The sequence below is a fragment of the Eptesicus fuscus genome, chromosome 7 (assembly GCF_027574615.1).
Source record: "Eptesicus fuscus isolate TK198812 chromosome 7, DD_ASM_mEF_20220401, whole genome shotgun sequence".
Taxonomy (NCBI): Eukaryota; Metazoa; Chordata; class Mammalia; order Chiroptera; family Vespertilionidae; genus Eptesicus; species Eptesicus fuscus.
The window spans coordinates 340,571-365,867 of record NC_072479.1 but is presented as its reverse complement, the minus strand read 5'-3'; the positions used below and the strand labels follow the sequence as shown (position 1 = coordinate 365,867).

General features: G+C 42.1%; 1 long non-coding RNA gene across 1 annotated transcript in view; it reads right to left on the bottom strand.

Annotated features, from left to right (window-relative positions):
* Positions 1-10,388: 10,388 nt before the first annotated feature.
* Positions 10,389-25,297, bottom strand: part of LOC114229365 (uncharacterized) — a 34,927-nt gene continuing 20,018 nt past the window's right edge. Inside the window, exons 4-5 of the long non-coding RNA XR_008556554.1 lie at positions 17,432-17,518; positions 10,389-10,550 (exon numbers count right to left, since the gene is read on the bottom strand). This is a non-coding gene — a long non-coding RNA (uncharacterized LOC114229365). The remainder of the gene's footprint in view (positions 10,551-17,431; positions 17,519-25,297) is intronic.

Genomic DNA, 25,297 nt, shown 5'->3' with positions numbered 1-25,297 from the left:
AGTGGAGGCTTAGGCCGGCATGGGCAGGCAGAAAGCTTGGCTTCCTCCATTGCCTGGGAAACCCAAGCCTCCCTCTTGCTCTCTGTGGCTGTAGCCATCTTGGTTGGGTTTATTTGCATACTTGCTCTGATTGGCTGGTGGGCGTGGCAGAGTGATGGTTAATTTGCATACAACTCTTTTATTAGGTAAGGTTATTGTACAGTGGACCTCGGTTCTCAAACTTAATTCATTCTGGAAGGTAGTTCAAGAAGCGATTTGTTTGAAAACCATATAATTTTTTCCCCATTAGAAATAATGTAAATTGAATTCGTTCATTCCAGACTCCCAAATGATTCCCTGTTTTAGCCTTTCTTATATACAGCATATGTCTAATATACTGTTTAATCTATAAACAAACACTTCTTTTCTTAAATTTATTGAACCACCCCCTACTAACCTTATATGAATCACTTTCAGCACTTGTTCCATGGGTGTCTTTTGGTTCAGCATGTAGCACCTAGGCATTTTCACATGTTATTGCCACCAAAATGCTGTCACCAGCCAACTGCTTTTCATTTATCCAAAACAACAACAGTTTTCTACCTCTTCTATTGCTTGTGATCATTGTTTCTTTCACACCATTAGTAACATTAGCACTATTTTTTTTCCTTTTTAAAAAATAATTCTTTATTGTTGAAAGTATTACATATGTCCCCCCATTGACCCCCTTCTAGGCCACTTCTGTCTCTCACCCCAGGCCCTCACCACCCCATTGTCTGTGGCAATGGGCCATGCATATATGCATACAAGGTTCATGGTTGATTATCTCCCATCTCCCACCCACCCATCCTCCTCCACCTGCCCTCTGAGATTCCACACTCTGTTGCATGTTTTTATGTCTCTGGATCCACTCTGTTCATCAGTTTATTTTGTTACTTGGATTCCACATGTGAGTGAGATCATGTGATACTTGTCTTTCTCTGACTGACTTATTTCACTTAGCCTGATACTCTTCAGGTCCCTCCATGATGTCTCAAAAGGTAAGAGATTCATCTTTTTTTACTGATGCATAGTATTCCATGGTATAAATGTACCAGAGCTTTTTTATCCACTCATCTATTGATAGGCACTTGGGCTGTTTCCAGATCTTAGCTATGGTAAATTGTGTTGCTGTGAACATAGGGGTGCAGACATTCTTTCTGATTGGTGCTTTGAGTTTCTTAGGCTATATTCCTAGAAGTGGGATCATTGGGTCAAATGGCAGTTTCATATTTAATTTTTTGAGGAAACTCCATACTGTTCTCCATAGTGGCTGCACCAGTCTGCATTCCCACCAACTGTGTATGAGGGTTCCCTTTTCTCTACATCCTCGCCAGCACTTGTCATTTGCTGATTTGTTGATGGTAGCCATTCTGACAGGTATGAGGTGATACCTCATTGTCGTTTTGATTTGCATCTCTCTGATGATCAGTGACTGAGCTTTTTTTCATATGTCTCTTGGCCATCTGTATGTCCACTTTGGAGAATTGTCTATTTAGGTCCTTTGCCCATTTTTTTAATTGGATTGTTTGTCTTCTTTTTGTTAAGTTGTATGAATTCCTTATATATTTTGGATATTAAGGATATTAACTCTTTATCAGATGTATCATAGCCAAATATGTTCTCCCATACAGTGGGCTCCCTTTTCATTTTGTTGATGGTTTCTTTTGCTGTGCATAAGCCTTTTATTTTGATGTAGTCCCATTTGTTTATTTTCTCCTTAGTTTCCTTTGCCCTAGGAGATATATCTGTAAACATATTGCTACAAGAGATGTCTGAGATTTTTCTTCCTATGGTTTCTTCTAGGATATTTATGGTTTCATGACTTACATTTAAGTCTTTCATCCATTTTGAGTTTATTCTTGTGTATGATGTAAGTTGGTGGTCTGGTTTCTTTTTTTTTCTTTCTTTCTTTCTTTCTTTCTTTCTTTTTTTTTTTTTTTTTTTTGCGTGTGTATGTCCAATTTTCCCAACAACATTTATTGAAGAGACGGTCTTGATTGCATTGTATGCTCTTGCCTCCTTTGTCAAATTATAATTGAGCATAATGGCTTGGGTCGATTTCTGGGTTCTCTGTTCTGTTCCATTGATCTTTATGCCTGTTCTTTTGCCAGTACCAGGCTGTTTTGATTATAGTGGCTTTGTAGTATAACTTGAAATCTGGTATTGTGATTCCTTCAACTTTTTTTTTCTTTCTGAAGTTTGCTGCAGCTATTCAGGGTCTTTTTGGTTCCATATAAATTTTTGGAGTATTTGTTCTAGATCTGAGAAATATGAACATTAACACTCTTGATGATCTCTTTATGTTTTAAAATTGTGCTAATCATCCATTAGTCAGCAACAAAAGCATAACACAAAAGTATTTACAGCATCATTTTTTGAGATGTTAACAACAGGAGGTTTAGTGGTAAACTGACTGACACTGGCACATTTTCTACTTTGTTTGTCGCCTGAGAGGTGCTTTTTGTCATGAAGACGTATCAGCATGAAAGGGTTGTCAAGGTGGAGAACCAGTTTGTTAAACAAAAACGACATTTTTTTTCCATGAACAACTTGGTTGAGAACTGAATTGTTTGAGATGGGAGACTGAGGTTTGACTGTATTATTTTCCACATGAGCAATTGTAAACCTACTTTTGTCCCACCTTGTATTAGGGTTCTCCAGAAAAATAAATAAATAAGTTTATTTATTTATTCACTATAAGAAATGGCTCACACAGTTATGAGGTCAAGAAATCCCATTGAAGGGTGAGAAAAAAGCTAGGTAGACAGGGATGGGGACCATGGGGGTGGGAAAATAGAACTGGGAACCCAACTAGGCAGAGTTACTAACACACCCCACTGGGCAGGGAAGAAAGGGCATGTGTGGGAGACATGAGTTTTAAAATGTATGGATACAGGCACTTGCTGATAAGGCATATAACCAATCTTAAGACTGTTAAGGCAAAATTCTTTGACAGGACCAATCAGGAACTAACAAGCATATATACAAAAGCACATGCTTCATTTTTCTCTCTCCCCTGGTGCAGCACACAATGAATACCTGGTGTTCCTGTTGCGGGGGAGCACATCCCCCATTGTCCACGTGGCTTATGGCCATGTGGGTCTCCACACATGGACTAATAGACTTTAATTAGTTTAGATACTGAACTACTCCAGATTGTAACATGAAAAGGAAGCTTTGGACACTGGACTGCTCCTGAATCCCAGATGCACCTTTTCCAGGACTGGCTTTTCTCAATAAACTTCTGTTCCATTAATTCATTTTCATCTGCAACTTCATTCTTTGATTTTTGCGAGGCAACAAACTTGGACTCAACAATACATTTTGGTTTCACCATGATATGCCGTCTGTGAAACTGGACACTAACCAGACACTAATCATGTTTCTTTTCCTTGGTGACCGGTTTAAATATCTTGCAGCACGCAATAGGAGACTGTTCCCTGGTCCTTCCTCAGAGTCAGCCATAACTTGCTAACATCAATTGAAATTGGTCTACTCAATTTGAGTCTGTGCAGTTAGTAATTGAGCTACTCCAACATGACTTTGAGATATTGGCAGAATCAACATTCGCACTACTGTGGGACTAACATGTAAAGCCTTGGTCCTCGTGGACCCAGTTCTGAAGTGAGGAGTGCCTGAAATTGTTGTCCAGTCAGAAAGAAAACCAAACACCACAAAGAATGCATGACTTCCAACAATCAAACCCTGCCGTAATTGATATTCCTTTGTCCTTTCTCTTGCTCTTCTCATACCTTACCTTTGTGGAAGAAAAAAGGGCCATGCACTAACCTGACAAACTCAGGGAAGGTCTCTGTGGCACCCTTGCAAACTCAAGAGACCTAAAGTAATCACAAAGTGTTGTAGTGTATACTTGGGTAAAAATTGCTGTTTAATATTTTAACCTTGCTGTTTTGGGTTCTGTACTCATTTAAAAGTTATTTTGATTTTCTGAACTTATGTATGCTATCCCAATACTCCATTGATGATGGTTTGAATATCCCATTGATTGTGATCTCACTGGTCATTGAAGCACATTCCTGGGACCCAAGACAGTTACAGATAGTGCATTCCTGTTGACTCAGTGATCCCAGAATCTGGACAGCACAATTATTCTAAGTTGTCCAGGTGGTCCGTCCCAGATAATGTGTTTCTGTTGATTCAGTGATTTGTAGATACTTTAGATAACTAACTTGCTCAGTTTCACTTCTGTAAAATTGAGAAACAGGTTCCGCATTCCAGACCCAAAGATGTAATCGATACTTTTGTGATATTCTGTCAATATAAGCCAGGCGTGGCAAGCTGTTCAGGGCTGCGAGGTCTGGAGAGCTTTTGCTCCCTCGTATGCTGCCGGCCTTTAATAAATGACTCCATAATTCAACTTTTTTGAGGCATCCTTTGTAAGATGGGGGTTACACTACAACATTTGGAGGCTCCAGTGAGATCCGCCACTAGAGGGCGCTGGTCCGGACGCCAAGGGAGGCCAATCTCCCCTGGGCCGGTCCTGGAGACTGAGGGGTCTCTAGGGGATGCGCACCTTGAGAAGTTCCAGGGCCCCAGAGAACTTCCCTTCAGATCCATTGAGCAGACAGAGAACGTTGGCACATCCCTAAAAATTTGTCTCAGAGTTCTGGAAACCCTCCTGGAGGTGAGTCCTGGTTTACTGGTGGACCGGTCATCTGGGGATGGTGGGAAGGGCTGGACGCAGCCGGGACTTCCCCATCCTAGAGTGTCCTGAGACGTCAGTGGTCACTCCTGGTTTCTGGTTGTTTTTGTCTTGTGTTTGTCATATTTGGGACCTCTGTGTATTATTTGTTGAGTTTTGATTTGTCAAGGTTTTGTCAGTTTGTTGAAATCCTTTTGGAGGACATTGAGTGGTTATTCCTTTCCTGTTTGGCCTTTGACTGTGTGACTGGATTGCTGATCTCTTTGTTGAGGTTCCTTGCAGGATTTTACCTCTCCTGAAATAACCCTCTATTTGTAGCCTGTCCCTCCTCAACTAAGCACTCTTTTTCCCAGGTCAACTGTAGGATAACTTTCCCCTCAAAGCAGCGGAGGCGGGATTTGCACGTTCCTCCCTTCCCTCAGGGTGTTCGCTTCCTGAGCCCTCAGTCTCCCTGTGCTGCACCTCCTGGTCCTGCCCTCATTATGGGAGGCAGACCAAGCTCCTAAGAAACTCCCTAGGTTGTATGATGGGGCATTTATCTGTTTGTTGCATCTATTAGTCTTGTTTCCTTTGTCCAACATGAGTGCCATTTCTGTTTTGCTGAAACATGGGTTGAGAATCCTGTCCTGGGATGTGGGAAAGGGAGGCCCCCACATCTGTTCTTGTTAGGCCCCCATTAGGGGACTTGGGCAGTGTTCCTGTTATCTGCTCAGATCCCAAGACTGTAAGAGTACTTGTTTACTGAAAGGGTACAAGTACAGATGTTTGTTTGATATTTTGTTTGTCTGCCTGTGTATAATTATTTGTTCATGTAAGTGTGGAAGTCTGTGAGAAAAAAAAGGAAACATTTAATTTATTTAAGGCTGAGTGCTCTGACAGATAGCAAACCGCTCCCCCGCCCCCCAGTGGCCACTGGGATTCCTTTTTCCCAGGGGTGCTTGCTCTCTGTCAGAGGGGGAATTGGTCCGCCTAACTAATAACATTTCTGTCTATGTTTATTGATTTTGTAAAGTTGTAACAACTGTGGTCCAAAGAGGTTTAAAGCAGGGACCAAATTCTAAAGTTGACTATTTACAAGAAGAAAGCTTGAGCTGGCAAAGTCACCAAGTCTGCCCAGAAAGCTCAGAAAACTAAATAAATCTTATTTCTGACACCTGCCGCCACCCAGTCTTAATCAGTGGTGGAGGAACGGTCTTAGAAGTGTTTGTATTAGTTGGCCATTTGAGTTTAATATGGGTAATGATTACAATACATTGTAAAACCTTTAGAAGAAAAGGAAAATATTTTGTGGGCCACTTGGTCCTTGTGTGTGTGTGGCAGCTCTTAAGTTATTACTTTTTAAAATAAGTACTTTTTTAATGGAAACAGATTCAAGCAGAGGGGCTTTTCAGAGAGGTCAGGGAGTCTGATTGCAGTGTAAGGGTCACAGGTTTCCCCACGCCACCTTCGCTGGCAGGAAGCAAGCACTTTTCCCAGTGGGAACAGAGAGAGGACTGCCAGATGAAAACACCTCAGTGGGAGCACCTCCTTCGCCACCTGGGACTCGCGCCACACTCCCTGCCTCTGCCCACCCAGTGTCCATCCCCTCCAGGGGTTGTTTTGAGTAGCTGGAGGTGGTGGCAAGGAATGAAATTCCCTTGTGACCCCCTGCACCCCAATGAGACCCGAGAACCCCCGGCAACTCCTTGGACACTTTCACTGTGTTCTGCTAGGGGGCTTAAGGGCATGTTCTGTTAGAGGACTTAAAGGCTGCAGCTAGAAATTCCCCCATTCCCCTTTACAGGCTTATCAGAAACTGAGATCTTTATCTCTAGGAAGAATGTGGCAGTTTGAATTTCAAGCGGCTGGAGGCCTGGGAACAGGGTGCTGGGCCTGCTCCTTCCTCCCTCTGCCTTTTCTAAATATTTTAAAATAATGGAAGGTTTGAGGCATGGTTATGCATTTTTGAAGGAGATAGAAAGAAGGTTTGAAGGCTAATTTGAAATTGTGAAATTTGTGAAGGTTTGTGTATGTGAAGAGAAGGGGAACAGAGAAAGGGTTGAAAGAAAGAAAAGGCCAGCAGCAAATAGGAAGGAATTAGTATGGCTATTTTAGGAAGCAGGGGCACTGGAAGAGAGAATGTCCTGGCAGATTAGCTAGAGAAGCAAAAGGGGAGACTCAGACTCCAAGGATCTTTAACTTAGAGGAAGAGGACTGACAGGGCTAGGGCTGCTTTCCATTAGGCCCCCAGGAGTCCAGGGTAACCTTACAAGTTGGGGGCAGACCTGTTAGTTTCCTGGTGGACACTGGGGCAGCCTATTCAGTCTTGACAGAGTCAATGGGACCCGTTACCTCTAAGAAGACATCAGTCTAGGGAGCCACTGGGCAAATTGCCTGTTTTCCTTGGACATCAAAGAGGACTGTGGACCTCAGAAGGAACACGGTAACACATTCATTTCTGGTCATGCCAGAATACCCCTACCCCCTAGTTGGATGTGACCTCCTACAGAAGCTATAAGCCACCATATAATTTGAGGGGGACGGTGCGGGAATTCCTAGGGGTAGTTGGATACCTGGGTTCGCAGAGATTGCTAAACCTCTATACTCAAGTACTGGGGATGTTGGAGACTGGGTGTAAGCTGATGCAGTGTCCCCTGACTTGTTTCGATCTAACTTGTTTTGATGGCACATTCCTATTGTCAGCAGATGAGTAGAATAGAGAGACCTTTCATAGTTTATCAAAAGTCTGTAAATATTTACCGAGAACTTGGCCTCCTGCTTTATCTTAGAGATTAAGAAGAACAGAGAGTACATTCCTCTTTGTTGACCTCCTATTTAGTATCCTACCTAATAATAGACAAATATGCAAATTGACCGCACCTTAGCCACGCCCACAACCAAGCCACGCCCACTAGCCAATCAGGATGAGTATGCAAATTACCCCAACAAAGATGGTGGCTAATTTGCATATCAAGACAGTGTAGAAAGAAGCCAAGAGCTGCAGAAGGGAGCAAAGCTGCGAGAAGCAAGCAAGCCAGAGGGGAGGAGAAGGGAGGAGTGGAGGCAGGGCCGGGGGAGAAGGGAGAAAAGCAGGCGGGCTGGTGGAGAAGGCGGGGTGGGGGAGAAGGGAGGAGAGCAGGCAGGCTGGCGGAGATGGCGGGGCGGGGGAGAAGGGAGGAGCGGAGGTGGGGCCGGGGGCGAAGGAAGGAGCCGAGGCGGGCAAGCCAGGTGTGGCAAGCTGTTCGGGGCTTCGAGGTCTGGAGAGCTTTTGATCCCTCGTATGCCGCCGGCCCTTAATAAATGACTCCATAATTCAGCTTTAGGCGTCTTTTGTAAGATGGGGGTTACACTACAACAAAAGGATGGTCTGAAATTAAAAACATTTCATTAAAAAGCAGTTTATAGTGGGTAGTCATGTCCTAGGCCAGTATCTTCCTTGAGAAAGGTCAACTTTTATCTTTACTGAGACTACTGTCTTTCTACATATAAAATAACATACCTGTGAAATGTCAGGGTTAACTTGTAACTTTTCTTTTTCCAAACCCCTCTGGGCACAACCATATGCACCTGGGCACCAGGATGAAGACCACAAATTCCTTCATTGTTAATGTTATCTGTTAATTGTTGACTGTTAACTATCCTGTACCCATCTAACTCAAAGAACTATGTGTCTATTACTTTACTTTTTATCCAGTCTCAGAGGTTCCCCCACCCCTTTGCTTTCTCCCACCTCCCTAATCTATCACCAGTGGATTTCATGTAACCTCCTTTGATTGTAATGTTTAAAACAAGGTGAAAAACTGCCATTCTCTGGAGCATTATCCCAATACATTGAAATTCTACTTTCTGGCAATTGTCAACAGTTTGGATCAAATAAACCCACAAAATTTCTTTACAGGTTTGAATGTTTTTTTTTGTTTGTTTGTTTGTTTTTTTATGATAACTCCGTAATTGGCTAAGCTCCAGAACCACCCAATAAGACCCTTCTAAATGAGAATTTATGAAGATATATAACCTTTCTTATCCTCACCTCTTAAAACTTGTCTCAAGCTTTTGTTTGAGGAGACAGATTTTTAAAAAATATATATTTTATTGATTTTTTACAGAGAGGAATAGAGAGTTAGAAACATCAATGAGAGAGAAACATCCATCAGCTGCCTCCTGCACACCCTCTACTGGGGATGTGCCCGCAACCCAGCTACATGCCCTTGACCGGAATCGAACCTGGGACCCTTCAGTCCGCAGGCCGACGCTCTATCCACTGAGCCAAACCGGTCAGGGCAGAGGAGACAGATTTTATTAGGATCACTGAAGGACCAAAAGGGATAAAGAATTATAAACTTATTAGGTCATCTGGAAAACTAGATGGGCTGAGTCCCCAAATGGTGCCAGCCCCCAGGGATGGGGAGTCAGAGATTTTAAAGGACTCTAGGTGGACTTTTTCTGGAGTGCACCTGGAGGGGAAAGATAAAGGTCTTAGTGATACGGGAATTTTGGACTGGAACAGGCAGTGTTCCCTGGGCAGGATAGCTTCCCCAGGCTCTTTGTCCATTGGAGTCAAAGAATGAAACCACGGACCAAAGAGGGTATAATTAAGGTGGAAATTTATTGAGGAACAAGTACAGACACCCACGTGGGGCAGGGGAAAGAGTCCCGCCAACTTCCTGTTTCTATGGTTTATAAAGGCTGCAAGTCCCTGTGTCCTGATATTCCTTCTGATTGGTCAATATTTCCTTTTGCATTGGTTGCTATAGTAACTCCTGAGGCCCTCCTCCTTGATTGTCCTCCTATTCCTTCTGGGCTTTCTTCCTCCTTCTTTATTTTGTAAATACAGATATCTTGGCTACTCCCAGTTCCCTTATCATATGTAAATGTAACTGTTGCTGCTCCCTTGTTTATGGAAATATAACTGTTGCTGCTTCCTTGTGTTATGGAAATGTACCTTCTCCCAGTTTCCCTTGTCTTATGGAAATGTAACTTCTCCCAGTCTGTAGCCCTGTGTTTTTTTCCCCCCATGGACCCCAATTCTAAATATTCCCTAAACCTGCATATTGTCTCCTAAAATTCCTATTTCAGTCCCCCCTCTGATTAGGAAACCCCAACTGCCATTGGGGACAGGGGACGCCAGGTCTTTCTGGCTGCTTCTTGAGGGCGGCAGTCAGGGCCCCATCGGAAGTGGGTGATCTAAGGGTCCGCAGAAGATGGATATAGTGGCCTCCATTTGCAGTTCCATGCGGAGGACCAGTTGTAGCTTTTGGGCTTCTAAGTGGGAGGATATAAAACATACCAAAGGTTAAACAGGCAGTGGTTAAAGATGAGTAATAAAAAAACAGTATAAACTGTCGACGAAAGGGGAGGCCTGCATGGCAGCCTTGCAAACTCAGAGACCTAAAGTAACTACAAAAGATGGTCTGAAATTAAACTTTAACTAAAAGCAGTTATGGTGGGTAGTTATGTCCTAGGCCGGTATCTTCACTGACAAGGTCAACCTTTACCTTAACTGAGCCTATCTGTCTTTTTGCATCTATGATAACATATGTCCCAATTATGTCTCAATTAATTGATTATCTGTCTAGACTTAGTGGGACAAACGCAGGTGACCAGGAGTCAGCAATAACGGCCTATCCCCTGGTACTTCAATGTCTAGACAGCTGAGTTGAACCGGAACACATGAACACACAAGACAGAATTAGTATGCAATCACACAGGGTTTATTTACCTATTCCTACTGGGTCCTAGGCTCCAGGAAAGGCCACCTGGTGATGCACACTGAAGGATGGATGACGAAGAAGACGGAGCAGTTGGTTCAGGCTCACACAGCAGAGCAGTCAGGGGCTTGTCTCTCGGAGCGAAGTGGAGTCCTCCTCTATCAGGCAGGAGACCTCAACTGAAGAAAGGTCCAATGCTTATATAGCCAGTAGTAAACAACTTGTGTCCTTATCAGTGTGGGCCAGACGGTGTGCCTTATGCTAGCAGCAGGGCGTTTACACTTTAAGGGCTCAGGGCTTTCACATCAAGATAGTGGGGTGTTCACCAATTTGGAATTTACAGAGTATTGGGGTCTCACACAGCAAACATTTCACACAATAATTATTTCATACATTAGAGGGGTTTCCTTATGACCATAACATTATTATAACATTCCACCTGGTGGTCCCCGAGGGACATATAGGGAGAGGGATCCGAGAAGGCCAAAATTAATTTTGTTTATTATTTCTGCAGCGTAAGAGTCTAATGAAGAGGGAGATGAGGTAGGTAATGGCTAAGAGAAATAAAATGGTTTTTAGCTGTTTGCCAAGCAGAGATGAGCGAGTTACATCATTTTGGGATGTAATAGATGGGGTTAAAAAGATTCCAGTGTGGGATACAAGGTACAGTCCTACAGAGAGAAATGATGGTGGTCCCGAAATCACAGTGTTTGTCGAGGTCGGCCAGGTCCGTAGCTGTGTTGAGGGTCACACTGTTGGGTATCAGAAGCAGGTGGTCGATGGCTTTCAATGTTGCTCCAAGTTTCTTGATGGTGTCATCAGAGTGTTTCTGGAGTTCTTTTAACTTAAGAAATGGTGTTATTCATGGAAACGGGGGTGGTGTAATGCTTCGGGGAGATAGAGAATTGGATAGGTACAGAGGGATGAAAATATAGGGAAGTTCTTTCAATAAAGGAGGAATATTGGGTGTCATTAAGATATGTAATATTCATAGTGTGAGAAAGAAGGTGCAGTTATTAGAAGGATCAAGAGGAAGGTCAGAATTAGAGGTGTGGTCATAATATGTAATATTCACAAAGCAGGTAAGGAAATAAAAATGGCCTAAGTTATATATAAGGAGTTCTGGGGTATGGGGTTGTATGGGTACTGAGAAGAGGGATAGTTGAAGTGTGTTGGTAGCAATGTAGATATTAGGTATAAATTCAACAAGGGAGTTTTGGGGGAAGAAGTAAGGTTCCGCATAAAGTAGGTCAGAATCGGGTTTAGCCCAGGTATCGCCAGGTATGAGTGTAGGGAAATTTAGGGTAGAGTATCCAACTAGGTGTTTGCCGCCTATTGTAGAAAGAATAGTTAGTTGGCAAGAGAATAAATCGCAGCCAACAGGTTTAGAGAAATCAACCATAGCGGCTAAATCACTCCAGGTTGGGTTGAAGCCATGTCCCATAAGCATAAGGTTATGGATGTCTTTAAGAGCATTGGTAAGGAAGTTTTGGGTTTGTTGGCAGAAACCTGGTGTTGAGATCCTGAAGGTCTACATGAAGCTGGCAGATGTTGTCATCCATGGTTTTTGCTGTGGCTGAGAGTAGTTTCAGTTGTTGGGTTTGGATTGCTAATTCTTAGGCGGAATTGAAATTTCTAGATATAAGGTGTAAGAGTTCATTATATCTAGAGTTTTGAAGTTTGGTGTATTTTTGTAGGTCTAAAGATATTTCCGCAATTTTAACAGTGTTAGCTAAAGAGACCGTGAGAGAAAGGGCTGCAACAGCGAGTCCAAGTTAAAGCAAGTGTCTGTGGTTTGTTTGTCCAATAGATGGCAGTGATGGAAGGTTAACTTGGAGTTTATTTCTTAGGGGTGTGCCTTGGGGAATGATAGTAATTACTAGAAAATCTTGTTTTGTAAAGATAATAGTTGTAGAGTGGATTATAGGTCTGTAAATAATTCGGATTGGGTTGTTTGGGTTATAATTGGTCGTGGTGGAGATGTAGAAGGTTGAGCATTGGTGATGCCGTAAGAGAATACTGGTTGGTATTGGTATGTTCTAAGGCATACTGTGCTGTTATAACATCCTCTATGAATAACGCAAGGTTGAAGAGGGTTTTTTTTTGTAAAGAAATCAGCGAAAGAGAGTTGTGTGTAGTAAAAATCCATGATGGATAATACAGTGTGGTTTGTAATGGGTGAGTAAGAGTGTAGGTATAATTTGTTCCATGCGCCATCCATATAGTGGAGCATGTATTGTTGGTATCCCTGTGATAGGGTTCCTGAAAGTCTGCGTGTTTTTGTTGGATTAATGTTTGCTCCAAAATTGTAGAACCATGCAATAGGTTTCAGACCAAATGAGATGTTATATGTAAGGTTTACAAGGTGGTCCTGAGTATTTAAACATGAATGGTGTTTTAGGTCAGGATTAGAGATGATATTAGGTCTGATTACTGTTTTAGAGTATTGATAAATGTACGTGGTGGAGTTACTGGATGAATCAGCAGTGTCTAGACAGTGGTTGGCAAACTCATTAGTCAACAGAGCCAAATATCAACAGTACAATGATTGAAATTTCTTTTGAGAGCTGAAAACCGACTTCTGCGCATGGGCCACGGAGTTTCAATCATACTGTAGGTGCGCGTGCATGTGGTATTTTGTGGAAGAGCCACATTCAAGGGGCCAAAGAGCCGCATGTGGCTCAAGAGCTGTGGTTTGCCGACCACTGCCAGTGGTGAATTTGAAAGGAATAGAAAAGTTAGTCCAGGAGGTGATGGGAAATGGGCCATAAGAATATGGATTGGTGTGAAGAGAATTGAATGAAGAAGCCTAGGTTTGGTATGTCTGGAGTAGGTAGGGTAGTTTGAATCCCATGAATTGGGGGTTAGAGACACAGCCACCTGTAAGGTTATATAGGGGTGTAGTCCTGTTAAGGAGGAAGACTGGAAATTTGTAGTTTCCTTTTGACCATGAAACATTTGCCCATGTGTAAGGGTCTCCATCAAGGGTATAGTAGAGAGTGTTTGTGAGGGTATTGTAGATATTGTTGTGTGTTACATTAGGAAGTTTCCCAATGGGGAGTTTAGGGTATGTTGCATGAAAGTTGGAAGATAGGGGTATGTTAGTGAGATTTGCAGGAATGCATGCTCTGTGTCTGGTTGCTGTAGTGTTACAGAGGTGAGATCCATTAAAGGAGTAAACAGGTTTGTCTTCAAGTAATGTGTGTGTATTGGATATGACTCCTGGGAAATGTGGTGTTGTGAAGTTTGTTTTCCAAAATCCCAAAAATTCAGGTTGGGATATTTTCCATTTAATGGATTCATATTGTCTGGAGTGTGTGCCTGGAGAAGCCATGAAACTTGAGGAGGGACTTTTTCCGTGGCATTGAAACAATTGAGAACGGTAAGTTCAACATGTGCTCCAAGAATTAAATCAAAGTCATCATTTTTTTTTTTCTGTTTAAATATATTTTCTATTTTGGAATGGTATCATTTGGGATAAATGCAATGTAAAAATATGCGAGCTATTTTTACCAAATTTAGTATTGTTATTAATTTGGAGTAAAGGATTTTTGAAATTTTCAAATACAGGTGGTGTAATAAGATCTGTAAGAACTTGTGGAATATGTCTGTATGGCCAGAAATTTTGGTCTGAGGTTAAAAATTCCTGAGGTGTTATAGCATCCTCCAGTGGTGGTGTGAGAAGTGATGCAAGTGTTGGTGACTCCTGAGGCATGATACATGAGTCAAGGCAGAAGTTGCCCAAAACTGGAAAGTTAGGAGAGCCTGTGAGATAGTATTGATAATATGTAATGCCATTTTCTGTGATTATATGAGTCATATTAAAATGCTCTATTCTATTGAATCCTAGTGGAAGAATTGGGCTGTTAGTAGGTGGTGAAAAGAATGGATATCTGTTGAGTATTGGCGTTACTGTGAATGTGGGGGAAGCATTTGAGGAGTCATCTGAGGAGTCATCCTCATCCTCATAGTTGTTTTTATCCTCGGACTCGTAAGAATCATGAGTCATAATCCTCAAAATCTGTTCCTTTCTTGCCTGTGTACCAGAAATGCATTAATCTTTCCATAAAGGGAATGACATTGAGATTTGCTCTTTGTATACATGTCAGATTATCATGAGTAACAAAGGGATCTATGCTTTGGATGGGTTGAGAATAAGAGGATTTGTTAGTGATTTCATATGTTGTAGTTGATGGTTCATAATGTTGTGTGTCTATGATTGATACAGATCTAGTGGTGAGTGCATCTTGAAACCATTGAAGTGGTATGCAGTTTTTCAGTTGGGTGTGGTAGTGAGCTCTAAGGGTCGTTTGCTCAGAATTTAGTGCAAGGGTTTGGCAAGTGTGTGCAGGAAGGTATGCAGGGCAGAGTTTATAGGTGCTATAATAGTGGATAGAGGTATTAAAATCAAAGTGTCCTATAGAGTAGGAGAATAAAGAATTATTGTTTGTGACTATGTGTACAGGTGGGTACACATAGTGTTTTCCCGATTTTTTCAGGATAGGTATGTGGGTAGGATGTGTAAGAAAGATAAACGAAGGGATTGTAGTTGTGGTAGTAGAGGGAGCAGTGGTAGGGTTAGAGGTGGAAGTAGTGATTATAGAAGTCTGGGTTGTGGTATTGGAGGTATCAATAGTAGTGGCAGCATTAGCAGAGGCGGCAGTGATAAGGGAGAGTATAAAGACTAGAGATAGCAGAGAATATCTAGTTCCATGTCTCCCTGTTCTAGACCTTGCAGGGATGTCCTGCGCTAACAGTGCATGGTGGATTTCTTCCTGAGTGATACTGGGTGTGCATTCCCATGTTGGCGGTGCAAGGGGAAAGGGTGGGGATTGATAGTTAGTGGAGTGTAAAACACAACGAAGGGGATTGCTAATGAGAGTAGTTGGGATAGGACCTGGGTCTCTATGAGGAGAGCAGATGGCTGCCTGCACCAAGCGAGTGTAATGCTGTCAGAGGTGGAGGTGATCAATAGCAATTTGCCCTGGGAGATACTCAGCAAATGCTTGAATGTCATCCAGCAGGTTATGGAGACTTCGTCTCGTGGGGTCTGTGAGGCTGGTCTGCAGGTTTGTTGGATATTCAGAGTAAGAGTCCGGTGCGGGTATCCAGGAGTACCAATGATCATTACATATCTGGGGGTGAAGTCTTATGCGATACTTGTCAAAAGCAATACTAGGGTAAAGAGGAATTGTTGGGGATGGGGCTGGTTCTGAAGGAGGGTTAATTAAAAGTGGGGTGGAGGGAGGAGTAGGGTAAATGGGTGATTGGTTTGATATGGGTTGTGGGGGTACTGGGACTGCTGATATTTCTTCTAGAAATGCATCTAGTTGTTCCCAGGTTTCCAGTGTTTGATCACTGAAAAAGAGAGGGGTATTATTTGTTTAGGATGCAGAGGGTATGAGTATAAAGAGCAGAGCAGCGTTTTTTTTTTAAGCCTTCTAGAGTCGCGTGGACGGTAGTGGTGGGCTTGGTGGTGTTGGTATTGTCACATGAGCGATACGAACACCATATCCAATGGAGTGTCAGTGGGGTTGCTAGGAGTGCTATAAGGAGGAGGAGTCCAAAGAGGGAGATGCAGATGATCCTTACGCACATTGTTAAGGAGTCATTGGAGGGTCAACACTAGAACTAGTGTGGTAAGGATTGAGAAGGGGAGTGAGAGGAAGAATGTGTATGGATCAATATAGATGTTTTTAGGTGAGCAGTTGGATCATGCCAGAGGGGTAGAGTTCTGTATTTTGGTTTGTTGTAGGTGTCCTAGACTGTTTACAGTCCAGAAAAGTGATGATCCAGAGTGGGCGATTATTTCCTGTGGGGTTAAGGAGCCATCCTTAGTGGATTTAGTCAAGATTTTATAGGGTAATTTTTTGGTGATATTGGGGGGTGGTTCATGATATGCAATAGGATTATTTAGAATGTGTGGCTGGAGTAATTCTGTTGGGGAGAGTCTATTTATGCCAGATCTGGGGTTTAGTTGTAGAGATGCTTTGTCTAGTAATTCTTATAGTGTCTTGAATGACCTGTCCATGAGTAGTGTTTGCATTTTGTGTTTGAGGAGGCCATTGTATCTTTCTATTTGTCCAGCTGCTTGTGGATTATAAGGCAGGTGGAAATCCCAATCAATGTCTAAGTCTTATGCTTGTTGTTGGACTGATGATGCTGTGAAGTGTGTGCTTTGGTCTGACTCAATGATTTGTGGTGGACCATAGAATGAGAACCATGTTGAGAGTGCTTTCAAAGTGGTTTTTGTATCTGGATGTCTTGAGGCATAAGCATAAAGTATTCCAGTTGCTGTGTCAACAATAGTGCATGCATATTTGTCTGCAAAGGGTACATGAAGTGGTCCAATAAAATCAATTTGTAAGACTTGATTAGGCACAAATGCTTTAGTCAGTCTGAGTGGTGTAAGAGATTTAAATGTGTGAGTGCTTTTGCATTGTTCACAGGAATTGATTGCTTGCTTGAGTAATTTTATGGGTGCCTTTAGGTTCCTCTTAAGGAACCAATGGGCAAGTGAGGAGTGTCCTAGGTGTCCTAATGTTGTATGTATCTGTTGTATAAATTGTGGTATAAAGGTAAGTTCTGAGGTTGGTGAGGATAATTTGTTTTTGCCTCTTTACTTTTTTAATATAAGTTTTGTAAGAGGGGCGATGGACCAGTCATTATTTTCATTTATTACTACTTTTAGATTAATTGCTAATGATTTTGAATTGTCCGTGGTGATGTTATCTCCTGGTGTAATTCCTTTTGCTAACGTATCTGCTATTGTGTTGTGGAGTGTTGTGGGTGTTTTGTCTATAGCGTGAACGTTGACATGTGTAATGTATATTTTAATTTGTTTGGAGAGGTCGTGAAGTTTTATCCAATTGTCTTGTGTCTGGTTTGCCATTAATTAACCAGCCTGATTGTTGCCATTTGCCTCACCAATCAGTGATTCCTTTACAAACTGCCCATGAGTCAGAAAAGCTGTAAATTTTGGGCTTATGATTGTCAATTGAGTCCTTAATGGCTAAATATGTAGCTATGAGTTCAGCATGTTGAGCAGATTTGGACTTACCGGTTGCCATTAGCGCCCTGGATGTTGCTGGGTTGAAGGCTGCTGCTCTCCATTCGTACTGGTCACTGCTTACAGAGGCTGATACGTCTGTAAACCAGGCATGTTTAAGCTTAGGGCTATATTGTGGCCCTTTCACACCGATTGGATCGGGTGGGTGGACAAACTTGTTGGCACAGGTAGGTGGTTCTACCTCAAGTTTGTTGACCTCCTCGGTGTGGAGGGCTGGTTCACCGGAGCCAGAGGTTTCTCGTGTGTTAATGTACTACTTCCACACGAGAACCTTTTCATCAATTTGGGAACCTGCCAATTCTTCAGCTGACATTTTGAGCCACGCCTTAAGGGGCAATGTGCTGTGCATGGTTATTGGGTTTAGTCCGGTCAGTGCCACATATAGTGTCCAGATTAGTTTCTCAAAATGAGAGAATTTGTGGTAAGTGTAAGGGAATCTCTGAGTCCAGAATCCTACAGGCATTAGTTTTTTGTCTTCTGTTCCTCTTTTGTATAGTCCCCAACTGCCATGTTCTACCATGAAACTAATGTCTAGTACTATTTTGTCTCCTGGTCTGATACTTTGTAGGGATTGAAAGTGGTGTATGTAGTCCTTTAATTGTTTAAATGCTTGTTCCTCTTCTTGAGTCCATATGAAATCTACTGCTTTCCTGGTGACTTTGTATATGGGTTTTGCAATGTCTGCCAGGTATGTTATGCGTTGTCTCCAGTACATGAAAAGTCCCATTAATTGTTGTGCTTCATTTTGTTGGTTGGGTTTAGGTTTAGTAATTTGTCTATTACTTTGTTCAGTATGTTCCTTCCTTCAGAACTCCAGTGGATGCCTAAAAATGTTGTTTTGGTGTCTGGGGGCTGGATTTTGTCAGGGTTAATTGTCCATCCTAGTGATCTTAAGTGTGCTACTAGTGACTCTATATCGGACTGTAGAATTTCTTTGTCATTGTTATAGAGTAGAATGTCATCTATGTATTGTATAATTGTGGATTTGTATTTTGTGGGGTCAATGTTGTTAGCAAGTAGGTTGTGTGTGATTGTGGGTGAGTTTTTGTATCCTTGTGGGAGTCTTTTGAATTGGTATTGTTTGTCTTGCCATGTAAATGTGGTAATGGGCCTGGATTTTTCAGCTATGGGTATTGCAAAGAACATGCCTGAGAGATCAATTGCTGCCACAAATCTAGGGTTGTCTCTCTGGATAATATTGATTACTTCTTGCGCATCAGTCAGGCAGCCATCTATTTTTGGTGAGGCCTTATTCAGGTTGCAATAGTCAATTGTGATCCTGTAGGTGCCATTAGGTTTTTCTACAGGCCAGATTGGGCTTTTATAAATGTGTGATCTGCCTGGTTCTATTATATCTTCTTCCAGAAGTTTTTTAAGTGCTTTGGTTACATCCTCATGTCCTCCTTTTAGAGGGTATTGAGGTGTGAATGAATTTGTATTTGGTTCTGGTAATATTAATGGAGGTATTTGTAGTGCAGTGAGGAATGTTTTAATTTTATGTAGCCTAGGTATGTGGGAAATGTGACAAAATAATGTTGGTAGGATGTCCATACCTATAATGTTTTGAATTTCTGGTGCTATTAAAAAGGTTGCTGGAATTTTCTTTCCTTTATATAATATGTGTCCAGGAGTGGGTGCTGTTCAGATTACGTTGCCCGTTACTCCTTCTACTGTGACTACTCTGTTGTGTGTTACTGTGCCTTTTAGTAAAGAGATTTGTGATCCTGTATCTACTAGAAATGTGTGGTTTTGAAAATGACTTCCATGTAGTGATACTTGTAATGTTATGTATGGTCTATTATCATGTTCAACATGAAATGTTTTTGTAATATTTATGTCGGGGAGGGTTTCAATGGGTAGGGGTGGGTAAATTTGTTTGTGCCCTCCTACTGCCAAACTTGCTGTGGTCGGCGGGGGCCTCTCCAGTTTCCCTGATTCTGTCTGAAGGGGTTTTGACTATTTCGGAATGGGCTGTTGACTTGAATCTCTGTCCTGAAGGGGTTTCTTTGATTTTGTGGTTGGGTTGGTGGGTTTCTGTTGAATGGGTTTTTATTACTTCTAAATGGGTTATTTCTAAATGGGTTATTATTATTATTACTAGGGGCCCAGTGCACAAAATTTGTGCACTGGGGGTGGGGGGTCCCTCAGCCCAACCTGCCCCCTCTCACATACTGGGAGCTCTCAGGGGATATCCTACTGATGGCTTAGGCCCGCTCCCCGGGAGCGGGCCTAAGCTGCAGTCTGGCCTCCCTTTGTGGGAGGCAACCGGGCTGATCAGGGGAAGGCACCAGCCCCATCACCCTGCTGCTGAAGCCACTGCCAGTCACCACAGCCATCAACACAGACTCCAGTCCCTTCACAAAGAAAAATGACAACTGTCTTTAGGCATTTTCAAGATGTGTCTTTCATAGGATATGCATTTTTTTCTTTCTTTATTTTTATCCTCACCTGAGGAAATGTTTCCATTGACTTTAAAAAAGGAGTTCTTATCATTTGCAACAGCATGGGTAGACATGGAGAATAATATGCTAAGCAAGGGAATGCAGGGGATGGGGAATGTATGAGACCAACTAAAGGAATTGTATACATGCATATGAGCATAATGTACATAAGACATTAGTGGGGATAAGGGCATGTGCTGGGTGGTGGGAGTGGCCTGGAGAGGTCAATAGGGGGAAAAGGAGACTTGGGTAATACTTTAAACAATAAAGAACTTAAATAAAAATAAATACAAATAAAAAAGGAAGAAAAAAGAGAAAAACAAGGTAGAAAATAATCACTCAGAGAATCAAAAAAGAAAATTAAAAAACATGAGAATAGCTTAAGGGAACTTTGGGACAACATGAAATAAAACAAATTTACATTGCTGAAACCGGTTTGGCTTAGTGGATAGAGCATCGGCCTGCGGACTCAAGGGTCCCAGGTTCGATTCCGGTCAAGGGCATGTACCTTGGTTGCGGGCACATCCCCGGTGGGGGGTGTGCAGGAGGCAGCTGATGGATGTTTCTCTCTCATCGATGTTTCTAACTCTCTATCCCTCTCTCTTCCTCTCTGTAAAAAACAAAACAAAACAAAACAAAAAAACACAAAAAAACAAATTCACATCATAGGAGTACCAAAAGGTGAAGAAAAAACTAGAAAATACTGGAGAACCTGTGTGAATAAGTAATCAGAGAAAACTACCCTCATTTAGTGAAGGTAAAAGTCACACAAGTTCAGGAGGCACAGAGACTCCCAAGCAAGAAGAACCCAAAGATGCCCAAACCCAGATACATCATAATTAAAATGCCCAAAATTTAAAACAAAGAGAGAATCTTAAAGACAGCAAGAGAAAATCAATTTATTACCCACAAAGGAGCTCCCATACAGCTACAGCCGATTTTTCATCAGAAACTCAACAGCCCAGAAGGGAATGGCATGAAATATTCAAGGTAATGAAAAGCAAGGGTCTGAAACCAAGACCATTATATCCAACAAGACTAGCATTCAACATAGATGGTGAAATAAAGAGCTTCCAAGACCAAAAAAAAAAGGGGGGGGGGAAGGGGGGTGAAGGCATTTATCACCACCAAACCAGCATTGCAAGAAATGCTAAAGGGACTGCCGTAATAAGAAGAAAAGTTAGATTCTAAGATGGCTGCCAACAGGACGGCAGGCTGCAAGATAGTGTGTGAGTGAGCGAACAAAAGGAGAGTGAGTGGATGTGAGGGGAGTGCATGTATTTGTGAGTGAGGGATAGCTATATTCCAAGAAATTGTTTGGGACTGCCGGACTGGGCTCCCCTGTCTGGGCAGCCTCTACTGCTGCTGAAATCTCTCCTGGAGTGGCCGGCTCTGAACAGAGACTGCGCCATCTTGAAGGGGAGAGTGGTGGTGATCTGAAGCCCAGCCTTACCTTCAACCAGGGAGACCCTCAGACACCTCCTGGGACCCTTTAACCACAACCCCCAGGGACCAGTTACCTCAGCTGCAAACCCAGGAATACCAAGACTCCAGTCTCTCTGACCACAAGCAGCTAGAAAGTCTGTCCAGGAGGAGATGAAGAGGCACAAATATGCGGACGACCCCTGTGCCTTCTCACAGAACAGAGAGAAGGAACAGCTGAATCAATTAATATCCACCTGGAACTGGCAAATTAAACACAGCTGATGAGAAATCTGTGCATGGTGAGGAAATCCATGGATGGAAAGGTCAGCTATGACCTAGGGCAGTGATGGGCAACCTTTTGAGCTTGGTGTGTCAAACTTCGCCAAAAAACTGAGCATAACTCGGGTAGTGTGTCACTTTGAGGAAAAAACTAACTCCAAGACTCTAGTCACAAATGTTTCATCCTCAGGAGCAGCAAATGTTTTATCCTTGGCATGCGGCCACGTGTCATCAGAAATGGCTACGCGTGTCAGTGCTGACACGCATGTCATAGGTTTGCCATCACTGACCTAGGGAGAGGTGAGATCTGGGGTCCAGGCTGAAGGGAGAAACACACGTGAAACGGGCATGAAATGCACGCAGTGGGAACTACAGTCTCAAAGGAAGACTGCGCCCCACAAAATGCGCCCTGTTGAGGTAAGTGTAGCCCTCGAATGTGGAAGGGGCTCCACAGGGATGTGGGCAGAAGGAGACTATAGAAATTAACCCACGGCAGGGCTGGGCACAGGAGGGCAGTCTGGAGTTCTGCCAGTGCGCCGGCTGCAGAGTGCCAGGGGAAGACTCCAGTCTGTGCGCATCATGTGACTTTTCTTTTCTTTTCTTTTTTTAAATCCTTGCTTCTGATTACTAAGCCCAGTACATAGGATCTTCCAATTAAAATACAATCACCGAATATATGCACCCTTATGTTAATAGCAGCACAATTCACCATAGCTAAGATTTGGAAACAGCCTAAGTGCCCATCAGCAGATGAGTGAATTAAAAAAACTGTGTTACATCTACACAGTGGAATACTATGCTGCGGTTAAACAAGAAGGAATTCTTACCATTTGCAACAGCATGGATGGAACTGGAGAGCATTATACTAAGTGAAATAAGCAAGTCAGAGAAAGATAAATATCACATGATCTCATTCATTTATGGAATATAATGAACAACATAAACTGATGAACAGGGACAGATACAGAGACAGAGAATTATCGATCAGACTGTCAAACCTCAGAGGGAAGGTAGGGGAGGGTGCGGGTAAGGGGGAGAGATCAACCAAAGAACTTGTATGCATGCATATAACCCTAACCAATGGACATGGACACCAGGGGGTGGTGAAAGCATGAGTGGGAGTTGTTGGGGGGTTAATGGAAGGATGAGGACACATATGTAATACCTTAATCAATAAAGAAATTAAAATAATAAAATAAAATACAATCTCTGAGACTGCAGGGGAAAGCTGTTTTTGTGGAACATGGAGAAGAGAGTGCAGGGAAACGAACAGAAAGCCAGCTCTAGGGCAATCCATCCTTCTAACCCAGCATTAAGTGTGGCAGGGAAAGCCATCTAAATACTGGGTAAGGGAGGAGCCTTTTAGCCCCAGATATCAATACAGAAACACTGCCACCCAGGGGTTGTATCAGAAATTGACTCATGTGAATGCAACTAAAGGCAGACTAAGAAAGAAAGAGCTCCCAACTGCTTGAAAAAAGGATTGTGGCTTATGACACAGAGGAGCTGTGGAGCGCAGGGAACTCCAATACTGGGCTGTCTACCTGACAGGAAACAGACCTGCCAAACAGAACAGTAGAGGAAGTGAAGGACCTTCAATACTTCACATTTTTATTTTCTATCTTTTACTTGAGAAACAAATTTTTTTCCTTTCTCACCTGATTTTGCCTTTTTTATTATATTTTTGTTTTTATTATTATTACTACTATTACTTTACCTTTTTTATAGTTTTATTTTATTTTATTTTTGGATTATTGTTCTACATTCTATTTTTAGTTTTCCTGTAACAATATTTTACTCTATCACAATTTTTCCTTTATACCAACTATCTTTCTCTATACCAACATCCCCTTTTGCCCTGTTTCACTTACCCTGTTCCTGCTTTAGTTTTTCTCTATCCTTTCTTTTTACTCCCTGTTAAAAATTGATCTTACTCATTTATCTAATTTATGTTCCATTGTTACAAGCCCATACACACTTTTGTCTTCCCTTTCTTCACTATCTAGATTTTCTTTTACTTCCCTTTTTTTTTTTTTTTTCTATTCTTTTTTTTTTCCTTTTCTCAATTTTTTCCTTTTCCGATATCATTTTTGCACTCTTTTCTATCCCCTAACTTTTTTTGGGTGGTCACCTGTATTTGGGGTTATTAGTATTATTAATACATTTGTGTTTGGTGACCTGTGTGCTGTGTATTCTTGTGGTGTATTTTGTGCCTTTAAGTCAACACAGGAGAGAGAGCTACATAACCAGACATCCAGAGAGGAGCGATCATGGGGAGATAAAGAAATACCTTGCATACAAAAGAAAAGGAGGCATCACCAGAAAAGGAATGAAAGGAAATGGAGGCAAGAAAAATGTCAGAAAAAGAATTCAGAGAAATGGTCATAAGGTTGCTGAAAAGGATAGAAGGCAAATTCAATAATATGTGTAAGAACCAAGAGGAAATGAAGAAGAACCAAGAAGAAATGAAAAATGACATCACTGCTATAAAGAACTCAATAGAAAGCATCAACAGTAGACTAGAAGAAGCAGAGGACAGCATCAGTGGCCTATAAGACAAGGTAGGAAACAATATCCAAGCAGAGCAGCATCTAGAAAAAAAAACTTAAAAAACAGGGGGAAAGCCTAAGGGAACTTTGGGACAACACAAAACAAAACAACATCCACATAATAGGGGTACCAGAAGGAGAGGAAACTGAGCAAGGAATAGAAAACCTGTTTGAAGAAATAATGACAGAAAACTTCCCTGATATAGGGAAGAAAAAACTCACACAAGTCCAAGAAGTTCAGAGTCTGCAACAAGATAAACCCTAAAAGACCAACACCAAGACACAGTATAATTAAATTGGCAAACACCAATGACAAAGTAAGAATCTTAAAGGCTTCCAGAGAGAGACAGAAAGTTACCTACAAAGGATCCCCATCAGACTAGTGACTGATTTCTCAACAGAAACACATCAGACCAGAAGGGAATGGAATGAAATATACAAAGTCATGCAAAGGAAGGGTGTGAATCCAAGAATACTGTACCCAGCAAGGCTATTTATAAAAATTGAGGGTGAAATCAGAAGCTTCACAGACACAAAAGGACTAAGGGAGTTTATTACCACCAAACTAGCCATGCAAGAAATGCTAAAGGGTCTGCTGTAAAAAGAAGTAATACGAAGCGAAGAAGGAACACAGGCGTAAAGAATAAAATTGGTGACAAACAAGAATCTATCAATAATAACTTTAAATGTAAATGGATTGATGCACAATCAAAAGACATAGGGTAGCTGAGTAGATAAGAAAACATGATCCATATATCTGCTGTCTAGAGGAAACCCACTTCAAAAAAAAAGGAACTCATACAGACTGATGGTGAAGGGATGAAAAAAGGTTTTTCATGTGAATGGAAATGAAAAAAAAGCTGGGGTAATATTAAGTATTTCTTTCTTGGACCATGACCAGCGTGGCTAGAGAGTAGTCCACGAATACTGAGTAGGGGCGGGTAAGGATTGAGAAAATGAAAGAAAGAGATAGACACAGAGACAGAAGGGAAAAGCTGGGACCAGAGACAGTGACCTGGTGGAGAGACAGTGACCCAGAGCCTGTGCAGCACGTTTATTACATACAGTACTAGAGGCCTGGTGCATGAAAATTCATGCACTGGAGGGGGGTCCCTCATCCCAGCCTGCCCCCTCTCACAATCCGGGAGCCCTCCAGGGTGAGA